General features: G+C 42.4%; 2 long non-coding RNA genes across 2 annotated transcripts in view; both read right to left on the minus strand.

Annotated features, from left to right (window-relative positions):
• The window catches only part of LOC115412720 (uncharacterized), a 55777-nt gene that overhangs the window by 15187 nt on the left and 27651 nt on the right, over positions 1-12939 (minus strand). The window lies entirely within an intron of this gene.
• Positions 7995-12923, minus strand: LOC115412721 (uncharacterized). Its single transcript, XR_003934378.1, has 3 exons — positions 12911-12923; positions 12283-12298; positions 7995-8138 (listed from the first exon to the last, which is right to left on the minus strand). It is a non-coding gene; the product is annotated as an uncharacterized LOC115412721 (long non-coding RNA).

A 12939-nucleotide genomic window follows, 5' to 3' on the forward strand; every position in this document is an offset into this window, starting at 1 on the left:
CATTATAAACAGTCTTATGGACACTCCAACTATTTTGGAAATCTCCTTTGGTGTGACGAGTGCATTCAGCAAATCACACACTCTTTGACGTTTGCTTTCCTGATTACTCATATGGGCAAAAGTTTGTGAAAAGGTATGGATAATAGTGTTAGGTATGATTATGACATCAGTATATGTTTGGGTTCAAAACAACTGACGTAGTGTCTGCTGAGAAAAAACAACTAAATGTTCAGTGTACATTTGGCTTCCCCACCCTGTATTTCCTGTATTAGTGACATTTCTGTAGTAAATTCCCTTTTCTTTGGTCTGTGTTAGCGTTTGTTTACTTTTCTATCTTCAACACCTGTTCTGTTGGATTTTCAGCTGTAGTCTTATAGTTAGCTAGCTTGACTGGTCCAGCTGATGAAATTTAACCACTAGAACCACAAATTGTAGAGTTTTTACGATAAGGTAACGTTAGTGCAAATGTTGTTATCGGTGGGTTTTATTTTAGTTGTTCTGTTGAACCTGGTGGTGTTTGCTTCAGTTTGTCAGCTGAGGTCATGTGATCATTAGGAGGACAGCTGAGCTCGGATCAATAAAAGTTCATTAAAGTTATTATTCATGAGTTAAAATAGGAGAAACTTCTGTACCTTGGCGTTTGTAATATTCAACTCATCCGAGAAGAATTCTGTTAAGTTTTTAGTTTGCTAATGTTGATTTTTTAATGAGTTTAGCATATGTGCTAATGCTAACATGATAAGTTAGCCTGTATGCTATCCTGTGGTTAATGCCTTATTGTGTGTGTGTGCTAATGCTAACATGTTAAGTTAGCCTGTATGCTATCCTGTGGTTAATGCCTTATTGTGTCTGTGCTAATGCTAACATGCTAAGTTAGCTTGTATGCTATCCTGTGGTTAATGCCTTATTGTGTGTGTACTAATGCTAACATGCTAAGTTAGCCTGTATGCTATCCTGTGGTTAATGCCTTGTTGTGTGTGTGCTAATGCTAACATGCTAAGTTAGCCTGTATGCTATTCTGTGGTTAATGCCTTATTGTGTGTGTGCTAATGCTAACATGCTAAGTTAGCCTGTATGCTATCCTGTGGTTAATGCCTTGTTGTGTGTGTGCTAATGCTAACATGCTAAGTTAGCCTGTATGCTATCCTGTGGTTAATGCCTTATTGTGTGTGTGCTAATGCTAACATGCTAAGTTAGCCTGTATGCTATCCTGTGGCTAATGCCTTGTGTGTGCTCAGAGCTTGGCAGACACACAGTGTTCACAGATAAACACTGTTTTCTGATTGGACCACAGTCTGAGAACAGAAAAACTGAAAAATGGTAAATTGTCTCTCCTTCCTGGTACAGTACAACTGAAGAATGAATGAACTTATAAAGTTAGCATCACTCACATAAGTAGCCTACCCAAGCTAACACCAACCTTTCCCTCTAAAATGTCAGTTTTCACAGTAATGAAGTCGGTCCTTTCAGTGGTCGACCCCACGACTCAGAAGTATAAAACACACAACAGTACACACAGTAGTGACACAACGGTTGTGTGTGGTTTATTTTTTTACCATGATAGCTGCTGTTTGTCCGTCCCATAGAAGAACATGAGAGCCCTTAGTTTGTTTGGAACTATTCAGGCTGACATGAACCATGTGATCACTGGAGCGGCGACATCAAAGCGTGTCGTAACTCTCTTTATAAGGCTCTGGTAAAAACGGTGCAGGCTACCTCGGCCAAGGGATAAAATAAAGATAACTTTCATGTTGCATCGCAAAATTTGATGAGAGTTCTGTTTTGATTTTTTACAACTGTTTCACCATTTGATTTGAATAATGCTGTAGTGTTTGGTTTTAAACTCGTCTACATGGTCAGAACATAACAAAAAGTAGTTAGCCATGAGGTTTGGCAACATATTAACACTTTAAATATAATAATGTGCTCATACCTGAAACAATCTGAAATCATTAAATTTCACACAGATTGATGGAAGGAATTTGGGTAGATTTTAGTTTTGTTGTTGCTTCAGATGTTCTAAAAACATAACGTATACTCCAAATATGAGCACAGTCGTGTGGACACAAGAGGACGATGAGTTCATGGAACAGCACTCCTGTTTAATGGGGCATTTCACTGTGGTCGGGGTTACGTTCTACGGGTTAGGGTTAGGGGATGACCAGATTATGACACCGCACCGACACAAGAACCTGCATCAAACACAACACATCAGTGACACAGGACGTAACCCGGCCCACGGGTGAAATGCCCCCAAAAATAAGAGTCCCTTCATGGAACAGTGGCAACAAAACGTCCTTACTGCTGATTGTCACAGTGCACATGCTAACGTCTGATTGGTTCTGTGGAAATAGACACACCCATATGTCGTGCCACAGTACTGTGGGAGTAGACACTGTCAAAATTAATTTGGGACCTGCCACAAAAAAAGGGTCTTTATGGGTTAAAAAAACAGGGGAGTAAAACATCTGTTTGTGGAGGTCAGTAGAAGTATAAATGTAAATGCTGATGTGGAACTCCAGAGCAGACCAGTGGAACCACATGACTGACAGCTGTAAACACAAACCCTACAGAGTTCAGGGAGCCTCGTTCCTCTCAGACCAGCTGACCGGCACATGCTAAAGGGAATTCTAGAATTCACAAATTATACCCAAGGAAAAAGTCAAGTATATATTTATTATGTCGGTGGACTGAAATGGTGTGTGTGGGTCCAGTGTGCTTTGCCCAGTGTTTCCCAGTTCCATGTCAAACTAGTTCCAGTCTGCTGGTGAACACAAACATCCACTGGTCACTCGCTCGCTTGCTCGCCCACTGCCTTACTCCCTCCTTTCCACTCACTTGATTGGTAAGCGGTTCTCTGTCACCGAGCCGGGTTGTAAACTTAAAAAACAATCTGCCCCGTCCCATAAATCATCACAGAAAGCGAGAGTGTGGGGGTGTGAGCACTGCCGCAGGCTGGAACTGAACATGGCACCTCTTAAAGTTGAAGCTATTGAAGAGAATTATGATCAGTGCATCTGTGAGGCCTTTAGTCTGTGTGGAACCCACCAGCTGATGTCATTTACACTGGGGGGGGGGCAAAATCAATGAGACGGAAGGAGAAGCTGGGGGGGGAGGGGGGGGGCACAAACAGACAGAAGCTGGGGGTTCAGGAGGAGAAGGTTGAACAGCAGCAGCGCTTCAGCGCCCCCCCCCCCCCCCCCCCCCCACACACACACACACACACACACACACACACACACTCACACACACACACACACATACAAACACACACACACACCCCCGCTGCTTTCTGAGCATCACTCTGGGTGGTGAAGTGTGGTCATAAATAGACAGCCACTGGACCCCCCATGTGAGCGCTATTTATACACAGCATAATGGAGGGGGGGGTTGTGGAGAAACCACCCCACTGTGGAGGTGATGGGACACTCCTACTGACCTGGAGTGGACAGAGGACCACAGTGACCCCACAGTTTACTGGTTCCTTCCACCCTCACATATGTTCACACACACAGTGTTGGCAGCTGGTCTTTCAGACAGGGGGGGCTCACTGTCGGCTTACATCAAAAAAAGTCAAGTTATTTAAACATAAATTCAGCCCTCTGTTCTGTTTTAAGAAAAACGTTCATTTCAAGAAAATGTTGAAATTCTGTTAAATATAACCCAGTTAGTCCAGTGGTTGGGTTTTCTTCCAGGTCAGTAAATGAACAGTTCATTTGGTTTCTGTGATTCCACAGCAGAATGTGTGACGGTATTAAACTGAACTGTGTCAGTGAAGGAGCAGATCTGAAAACAGCTGTCAATCAAACCACATTCAGCCTTTGGACCCACCCTCCAATCAGCACGCGGAAGCTCAGCGTCCGGCCCGGCCGAGCTCCGCCCACGGCTCCATTCACCCCCAGAGACGCCGAGCATCCAGGGGTGGGACAACATGGTGTCATTTATCCAATGATCGTCCAGTTTAGAGTCAGTTTAAAGCAGTTCCACTCAGTCCCATTGAAGTGCATGGACGCTGAGTGTCTACGGACAAATGCACTGAGCAGAGATGGAATGAACAAACACAGACACGGGAATGGAGGAGAAGTGAACAACATCCAGTCCACTGATCTGGGATCAAACTGATTCTGAACCAACTGGTCTGAGAGATGAACGTGTTCCAACACATTTGGAGTCAATGAAATGAAAACAACTGAACAGATTTGAGCGTTAAATTTTCATAATTTTAGGGGAAGCTGAGCTTCCACTGCAGTCGGACAGAAAACACCTGTGGTCACACATTACCAGTCTGTTGGCTTCCAAACTCTACAGCTTCAGCTCTTGATTATTTTTGTATTTGAGTAATCTATTATTTGAAGAGGCAAAAAATCTAGTAAAAATGTGAAGCAGACATGTCTAAAAAAAACCAAAAACAGACTGTAGACCTTCTAGAAGGCCTTCTCCTAACAGCACATACTCAGTGGAGTAGAGATGAACTTTCTGACGTGTAAGAAAGTGTAGCTATGAAAGAAAAACACCTGGAAAACTAATTTTGCGAGAAAAAAAACCAAACAAAAAAAAAAACTTGATTTAGAATTTAACTAGAATTTTCTCACAAGATATAGAATGAATTAGATTTGCAACACAAAAAGAGGCTGATTTCCAGCTCCTTCTCATGTGTCTAAAAGCTGAAATCGAGGATCATATGTTCATTTAGTTAAAGGTACGTGTGGGACCGACTGAATCTGTCACTCACTCATTTCCTGACCCTGAACCCTGAACCCTGAAGTGACAGGAGCACCCTGAACCAGAGTCCAGTGGGTTTCCTGTGGTCCTGCTTCCAAATGCTGCACAGTCCTGTTATTGGCTGGAGGTGGACACTCAGTGACACACAAAAAAGTGAAAAACAGAAACTCCAGGCAGAGGACAGAGCACGTAAACACACCAGCACAAGTACGGAGTGAAAAGGACTGAACCCTTTAACCCAGTGGTTCCAACCTTTCACTACCGACTCCATTTTAACATCACACATTTCTGTCGACTCCAGACATTCAAAAGACAGACTTTTTTTTTTTGCTAAAATTAATTTGCTTTTGATTCAGTAATAATTTTCTATTTTCTATATTTTCTATGTTTTCTATATCCTCTGTTTTAAATCCAGGTTAATTTTAGATGATATTTAGTCTATATAATGTCTATTATTGTGGACAGAGGCAGTAAATCCAGGTGTAGATTACTGCACAAAGGCTCAGGATCTGTCCAGTCAGTCCAGCTGGGATTTACAAGGAGGACAATTAATACTGAACAAACAGAACTGAAACTATGAATTATGAAAGAGCTGCAGCATCTGAAACTGACCACAGTGAACATTTGACACAGAAACAGAACCACAGTGCTGCAGTTTCACAACCACAGTTTGTCTTTTATGGACTGGGATTGTCTCTGTCAACTCACCATATATTTTTATTGGTACGTTTTGTTTTTTTTATTATTATTTTTATCAATAACTAGAAATTTCACCTGACCCCAAGGTTATAAAACACTGCTTTAAGCCCTGATCCCAGGTAAAGGTGAATATATGAATGTGGTCTTTCTGTTCAGCTGGAGTCCAGTCTACAGATTCTACCTCTAAACAGATGCTTGTGTTTTCATATGAATGACTCCACAGAGTGGATTCTACTGCATGTGACTGAATGACCTGTCTTGTGTGTTTTTGTTTTTGTGCAGTGGATCACTAAGCTGAGGCTGTTCGACCGTATATGATTCAAATCAAGTCAAATTCACTGTGTTCCACTATGTGAGAAAAACATGTTTTCAGCTTAAAGGGGGAAAAAAGAAAAGAAGAACATGTGTGGTAATGTCAGTAGAAAGTGTAGCAGATATTCTAAAGCTGCTCTGTTCTCCTGCTCTCTTGGCGCTCTCCGCTGCCTCTCAGCGTTTTGACTTGATTAAAAAGCCCCCAGCAGTTTGTAAGCGTGTGGTAGGTGTGAGCGCACACCCTGACAGCTTACCATACTGATTATTCAAGCCTCTTAAGCTAAGCCACGGCACTGGAGTGATGAACGTCAAGTCCCCTCTTTCCTCACACCGTCTCCGTTTCTGCCTCTCTTCTGCTTTCTGTGAAAAGCAGTGACAGCTTGCAGAAGGCAGACCTGTTGTCTGCAGAGCCCAGGGATCAGTGACACACACTGCCGAAGCTTTATTTAGACATAATCCACACAGTGTGCAGCGCACGCTCACAAGTTCATGTACAGAGCTGGTTTTTCAGTCTCCAGGCTGCGCTTTGTCCTCCTCTGAGGACCGTCCACATTCAGCAGTAAGGACCATCTGATACACACTGAGATGAGGATCCTGTTTTATTCATACAGGTCCTGTCCAAGGTTGTTATCGTTAACGAAAACTAACCAAATGACCAAAACTAGAAGTGTAAAAACATTTTCATTAACTGGAATAAATAAAAACTATAAGTAAAAGAAAAAAAACTAACTGAAACTGTATTGTGTGTTTACTAAACTAACTAAAACAGATAAAAATTATGGATAAAATTCCCTTTGTTTGCATCTTTGTCAATGTTGGATTGATACAAAATCAATTTCTTTGTCTCTCTCAGTTTTCTGTGCTGTTTCCATCCGACACTTTTTGCTCCGTCACTTGTGTTCACTTGTGGTTTCCAGTCGTCTTCTGGTCCCCACTCTACCTGGAAACATGGAGACTAAAGCAGCAGAGTCCTGTCTGGGATTGATTTGAATAGGAGCACAGAGAAGAAGAGAAAAGAGACCACTGAACTACAACTGAACTACAACTGAACTACAACTGAACTACAACTGAACTACAACTGAACTACAACTAAAGTAAAACTAAGCATTTAGAAAAAAATGAAAACTAATAAAAACCATCAAACCTTCTCTAAAAACAAATTAAAACGAACTGAATTAGAGAAAAAAAGTCCAAACTAAATAAAACTAAACTAGAATGAAAATCCAAAACTATTAGAACCTTGTGGGGACCAGAAGACGACACTAAACCACAAGTGACGGACCGTCAAGTGTCATATGGTGCATTTATTTCCTGTATTTGGGGGACCAAGGTTATTATCGTTAACGAAAACTAACGAAATGATGAAAACTAAAATTGTAAAAACATTTTCATTAACTGAAATAAATAAAAACTATAATTAAAAGAAAAAAAACATAACTAACTGAAACTGTATTGTGTGTTTACAAAACTAACTAAAACAGATTAAAAATTATGGATAAAATTCCCTTCGTTTTCATCTTTGTCAATGTTGGATTGATACGAAAGTGAAAAACAAAACTAATAAAAACCATTAAACCTGCTCTAAAAATGAATTAAAACGAACTGAATTAGAGAAAAAAAAAAGTCAAAACTAAATAAAATGAAACTAGAATGAAAAATCCAAAACTGTTAGAACCTTAGTTCTGTCTCCAGAACAAACTGTAAACACAGACTGATTTACGAACGTCGCTAATTTGCTTGCTCGTGCAAAAAAAAAGATTCAGATTTATTAATTATCATTCCATAAGAACATCCCAGATGCTGTTCCAGAACGAAATAGCAAAATGCACAGCATGAAATAAAACACAGAAAAACAATCTTAAAAACACCAACTGAAAACCACCCAGATATCCTCCTGTAACACGTTCTGTGTCCCATCCATGTTCCACCACAGGAGGGCGTTTGTGCAGCGTCTCCTCAGCCTTCACATGCCCGACCGCCGCCAAACTCACCAAATAAATACAAACATCACCTGACTATCGACCAGGCACCATTTTATGTCTGTATTCAAATGTTGTGAGGCATGCTGGGAGATTTGAGCCTCTCATGCTATCGTACAATGGCACCACGGGTACAATGCCGCTAGTATGATCACATATTAAAAACTGCACTGAAATAAATAAATAAGTAAGTCAGTAAAGGTAAAAAAAGAAGTACTGCACGATGGAGGGGTCATGGTGTGCACATGCTATCGACTTGCGTATCATTGGTGATCCACTCCGATCGTCTGTGGAAATGACACCAGGTCAAAGTCTTGGAGGCCGCCCTGTTTAAATGAGGCTTTTACGTGTGCTACTGGTTGTTGTCATGGAGACAGCCCGCTGTAAACACTGCTGTGGGATCCACCAGCACTGATGGAGCAGTGACTGAATGATCCAGACGTTCAATGAACCGTAGGAGGAGTTTAGAAGGTACTGATGACCCCGCCTGTGACTGGACCCAGACCAGCCCCCAGTTCTTCTAGACCAGGGCTGTCCTAACCCTGGTCCTCCAGATCTACTGTCCTAACCCTGGTCCTCCAGATCTACTGTCCTAACCCTGGTCCTCCAGATCTACTGTCCTAACCCTGGTCCTTCAGATCTGCTGTCCTAACCCTGGTCCTCCAGATCTACTTTCCTAACCCTGGTCCTGCAGATCTGTTGTCCTAACCCTGGTCCTCCAGATCTACTGTCCTAACCCTGGTCCTTCAGATCTGCTGTCCTAACCCTGGTCCTCCAGATCTGCTGTCCTAACCCTGGTCTTCCAGACGTACTGTCCTAACCCTGGTCCTCCAGATCTGTTGTCCTAACCCTGGTCCTCCAGATCTGCTGTCCTAACCCTGGTCCTCCAGATCTGCTGTCCTAACCCTGGTCCTTCAGATCTGCTGTCCTAACCCTGGTCCTCCAGATCTGCTGTCCTAACCCTGGTCCTCCAGATCTACTGTCCTAACCCTGGTCCTCCAGATCTGCTGTCCTAACCCTGGTCCTCCAGATCTGCTGTCCTAACCCTGGTCCTCCAGATCTACTGTCCTAACCCTGGTCCTCCAGATCTGCTGTCCTAACCCTGGTCCTCCAGATCTGCTGTCCTAACTCTGGTCCTGCAGATCTGTTGTCCTAACTCTGGTCCTGCAGATCTGCTGTCCTAACTCTGGTCCTGCAGATCTACTGTCCTAACCCTGGTCCTGCAGATCTGCTGTCCTAACCCTGGTCCTGCAGATCTGCTGTCCTAACTCTGGTCCTGCAGATCTGCTGTCCTAACTCTGGTCCTGCATGTTTTAGATCACAGGTGTCAAACTCCGGTCCTCGAGGGCCGGTATCCTGCATGTTTTAGATGTTTCCCTCTTCCAGCCACACCTGGTTCAATTAATGATCAGCTCATCATCATGCTCTGCAGAAGCCTGATAATGATGTAATGGCTTCCAGGTGTGATGGAAGAGGGAAACATCTAAAACATGCAGGATACCGGCCCTCGAGGACCTGAGTTTGACACTCCTGTTTTAGATGGTTCCTCCTCCAGTCCACCTGACGGTCCTCATCAGTCTTCTGCAGAGGCTGATGATCGGCTGATTATTTGAATCAGGTGTGTTGGAAGAAGGAAACATCTGAAACATGCAGGATAGTGGATCTGGAGGACCAGGGTTAGTGACCCCTGATCTACAAGTTCTCCAGTGGCATTGTGGGTAGGACATGTGATGGAATTTGAACTTCTTGATCTGATTCCCTTCTCTGTTCCCCTGTCCTCACCCAAATCCCCCTGCTGTGTGTGTACATTTTCTCTAACGGTAACAAAAGGTGACTGATTGTTCAAACCTGGAGTTCATCCTTCAGTCCAAAGGCCCTTTGAGGAGACTGGAGGTGTCACTTACAAATGTGACTCACCCAGTAAAAGGTGGATCTTGTGAGGAGCTCTTTGTTTTTTCTTCACAATCACCCCTCGTGTGCAGAACTGACCTTTCTTTGCAAAGAAGTTAAATCTGTTTGGCCGGCAGAACTCTGTTTCATTATTCACCAGTAGCAGAGCAACACTTCTGTAACAGACATACATGTAAAATATTTGTTCTTCTGTCATTCCATAAATGTTGATGTGATCAGAACAGATTGGTTGTGGGCGTTGCCTTTGGTTGGGCTTAAGCCCCGCCTCCTCAGCCAGTCTATGGTGAAGCTGTCCCGGTTCAAACCTGCCTTTAAGACCAGATCAGTATAGACCAGGGGTCGGCAATCTGAAACACTCAAAGAGCCACTTGGACCTGTTTCCCACCGAAAAGTGAACAGCAACTTTGACAACTACAGTGAACATAAGGCTGCGTATACACTGTTTTTTACCTTAATGTTATGTGTATAAAAAACATAACGTGTGCGCACTTGAAAACCCTCGGCTCATTATCAGGTGCCCTACTGCCCCCGCTGGCCTGAGGTATGGACAGATGGACGACCAACTGATGACACTACCTAAGTAAATAATAAAAAAAATACCTCTATGAGGTTCAGCACTGGACAGCGCTACGGTTTCCTGCTCCTTCTGAACAGGTTCAGCACTGGACAGCGCACAGACGGCTGTGGTCAGTTCAGTAGACACACTGCAGCAGAGCAGACGTGTGCAGCCTGAAAAGACAAAAAACAGACAAAAAAGTGGCTCTGGCTCCCAAGTAGGACTGGCTCCTATCATTCACTCGACAGAACTGGCTCTAACAGCTGCTACGTTCATGACAAACACGTCACTAATCAGAAAACAAGTTTTATCCTCGTCCACTAACAGATGGAACTGACACTTGAAGCCGTTTGCCATTATTTTATTGAGCGACAAAAAATTAAACATGTTTTACTTTAACGTTTAAAGATTGCCGCAATTTTCAAATTTAGAATTACGTAAAAAAACAAAACAAAACAAAAAAACCCCAAATAACTCAAATAAATGTATTTAAATTAAATTAAATGTAATTATTCCTGTTCCCAAAGCCACACAGGGCCACAGCAGAGGGATGAAAGAACCACATGAGGCTCCAGAGCCACGGGTTGCTGACCCCTGATATAGACGATAAATCAGCTACTGCAACCAGTTTCAGCTTTGGAAAATCAGATTCCGTGCACTAAATAAATATTTGCTTCTACCCCTCCCAATAATTTTGTGAGTTCTGGCAGAAACGCCCATATCTCATATTCATCAGGTTAAACACAGTAAATGCGTTGGACGAGTTCTTTTACCCATTTGACAGACTCAACCTCAGTGCGTCCTGTTAGGAGATCCGCTTCAATGGGTTTTTTGCGTGAACAGTCAAGTTTGCGCAGTTTTTACACAAATAAACCTTTAGTAAATCACACCACAGACTCAAACACTGGATGATGGACGTCCACTGAATAAGTGACTAAATTATTTTCAACTTAAACCTGTTATCAGCTGATGGACGCCAAATGAGGCTGATATTGGCCAATATTAGCTGATGTGTCCGGAGTTGGTGTTGGTTTTTTTTTTTATTATTATGTCATTGCACATTACGCATTTTAACTCCACCTTATAACCACATAATTCTAATTACACACAACAATATTTTTGCACACTTATTATGTATATTTATTTAATTATCATATCCTCCCAAGACCCAGAAATGCATTTTTATCCTCTGTAGGGAAAAAAAGATTTATTTAAAAATGCTGTCCATTACAAAGGACACTCCATTAAAAATAAATAAATAAATAAAAATAGTTTTTTAATGTATCTGAAAAAACTGTTGCATTATGCAGTTTCCAATCAAGACAACTGTTTAACGTAAAAAAGCTAAAACTTTCACTTTCCTGGGACTCGGGAGGATATTGACAATATATTGTCTAATACATATAGAGTGAAATAGAGCAAATTACTGTTCTGATTCTGTGTCTACAGTGTTTTCATATATATATATATATTTAGAGCTGTAAATGTTTGTATATTTACAGGTTTATATATCTATATCAGAGGTGTTTTCTGTCAGACTGCAGTGGAAGCTCATCTTCTCCTAAAATGACTCCCATTAAATGCTCAAATCTGTTCAGTTGTTTTCATTTCATTGACTCCAAATGTGTTGGAACACGTTCATCTCTCAGACCAGTTGGTTCAGAATCAGTTTGATCCCAGATCAGTGGACTGGATGTTGTTCACTTCTCCTCCATTCCCGTGTCTGTGTTTTCTCCTCCATCTCTGCTCAGTGCATTTGTCTGTAGACGCTCAGCGTCCATGCACTTCAATGGGACTGAGTGGAACTGGTTTAAACTGACTCTAAACTGGACGCTAACTGGATAAATGACACCATGTTGTCCTGCCCCCGGACGCTCGGCGTCTCTGGGGGTGGATGGAGCTGTGGGTGGAGCTCAGCCGGGCCGGACACTGAGCTTCCACGTGCTGATTGGAGGATGGGTCCAAAGGCTGAATCCCGTTTGATTGACAGCTGTTTTCAGATCTGCTCCTTCACTGACACAGTTCAGTTTAATACCGTCACACATTCTGCTGAGAAATCACAGAAACCAAATGAACTGTTCATTTACTGACCTGAAAGAAAACACAACCACTGGACTAACTGGTTTACATTTAACATAATTTCAACGTTTTCTTTTTTCAGTTCCATAATTTAATCATTTCTTGTTCAGTTTAATATGGTTTTGTAGACAGTTAAATCAGTCATACTGTTGGCTAGGTCAGACTGAACTAACTCTCTAACAGGTGCACATGAAGGCAGGCAGCACTAATGGAACAGAGGACGAATTTATGTTTAAAGAACTTGACAATTTTTTTGATCTAAATGGACAATGAGCGTCCCCTGTCTGAAAGACCAGCAGCTGCCACTGATCTATAAATTTTATTTTTCTCTTTCTATTGTATGATAATTTCTTTCCTGCTGTTTTTAATTATACTTCAACACCTGAACAGTTTCTCCCTTGGATTACTGAAGTATTCAGACTCAGTTTGACTCAGTCCTCTAGTGTCGGCATCACCGTCCTGTCGTCCATTCCAGTTCAGTGCATGTTTGTGTTTGTGTTGAGGTCAGGTGTGGTGGATATGAACCAGGCTGTGTGTGTGTGTGTGTGTGTGTGTGTGTTGCTAAGGCCATGGCCACACCCACTGAGCCACAGCTGACCGACAGATTGGCCCCAGCCAGGGGCCAGACACACACACACACACACACACACACACACACACACAGAATGTTGGCATGGACGG

This window comes from Sphaeramia orbicularis, chromosome 21 (assembly GCF_902148855.1).
Source record: "Sphaeramia orbicularis chromosome 21, fSphaOr1.1, whole genome shotgun sequence".
NCBI lineage: Eukaryota > Metazoa > Chordata > Actinopteri > Kurtiformes > Apogonidae > Sphaeramia > Sphaeramia orbicularis.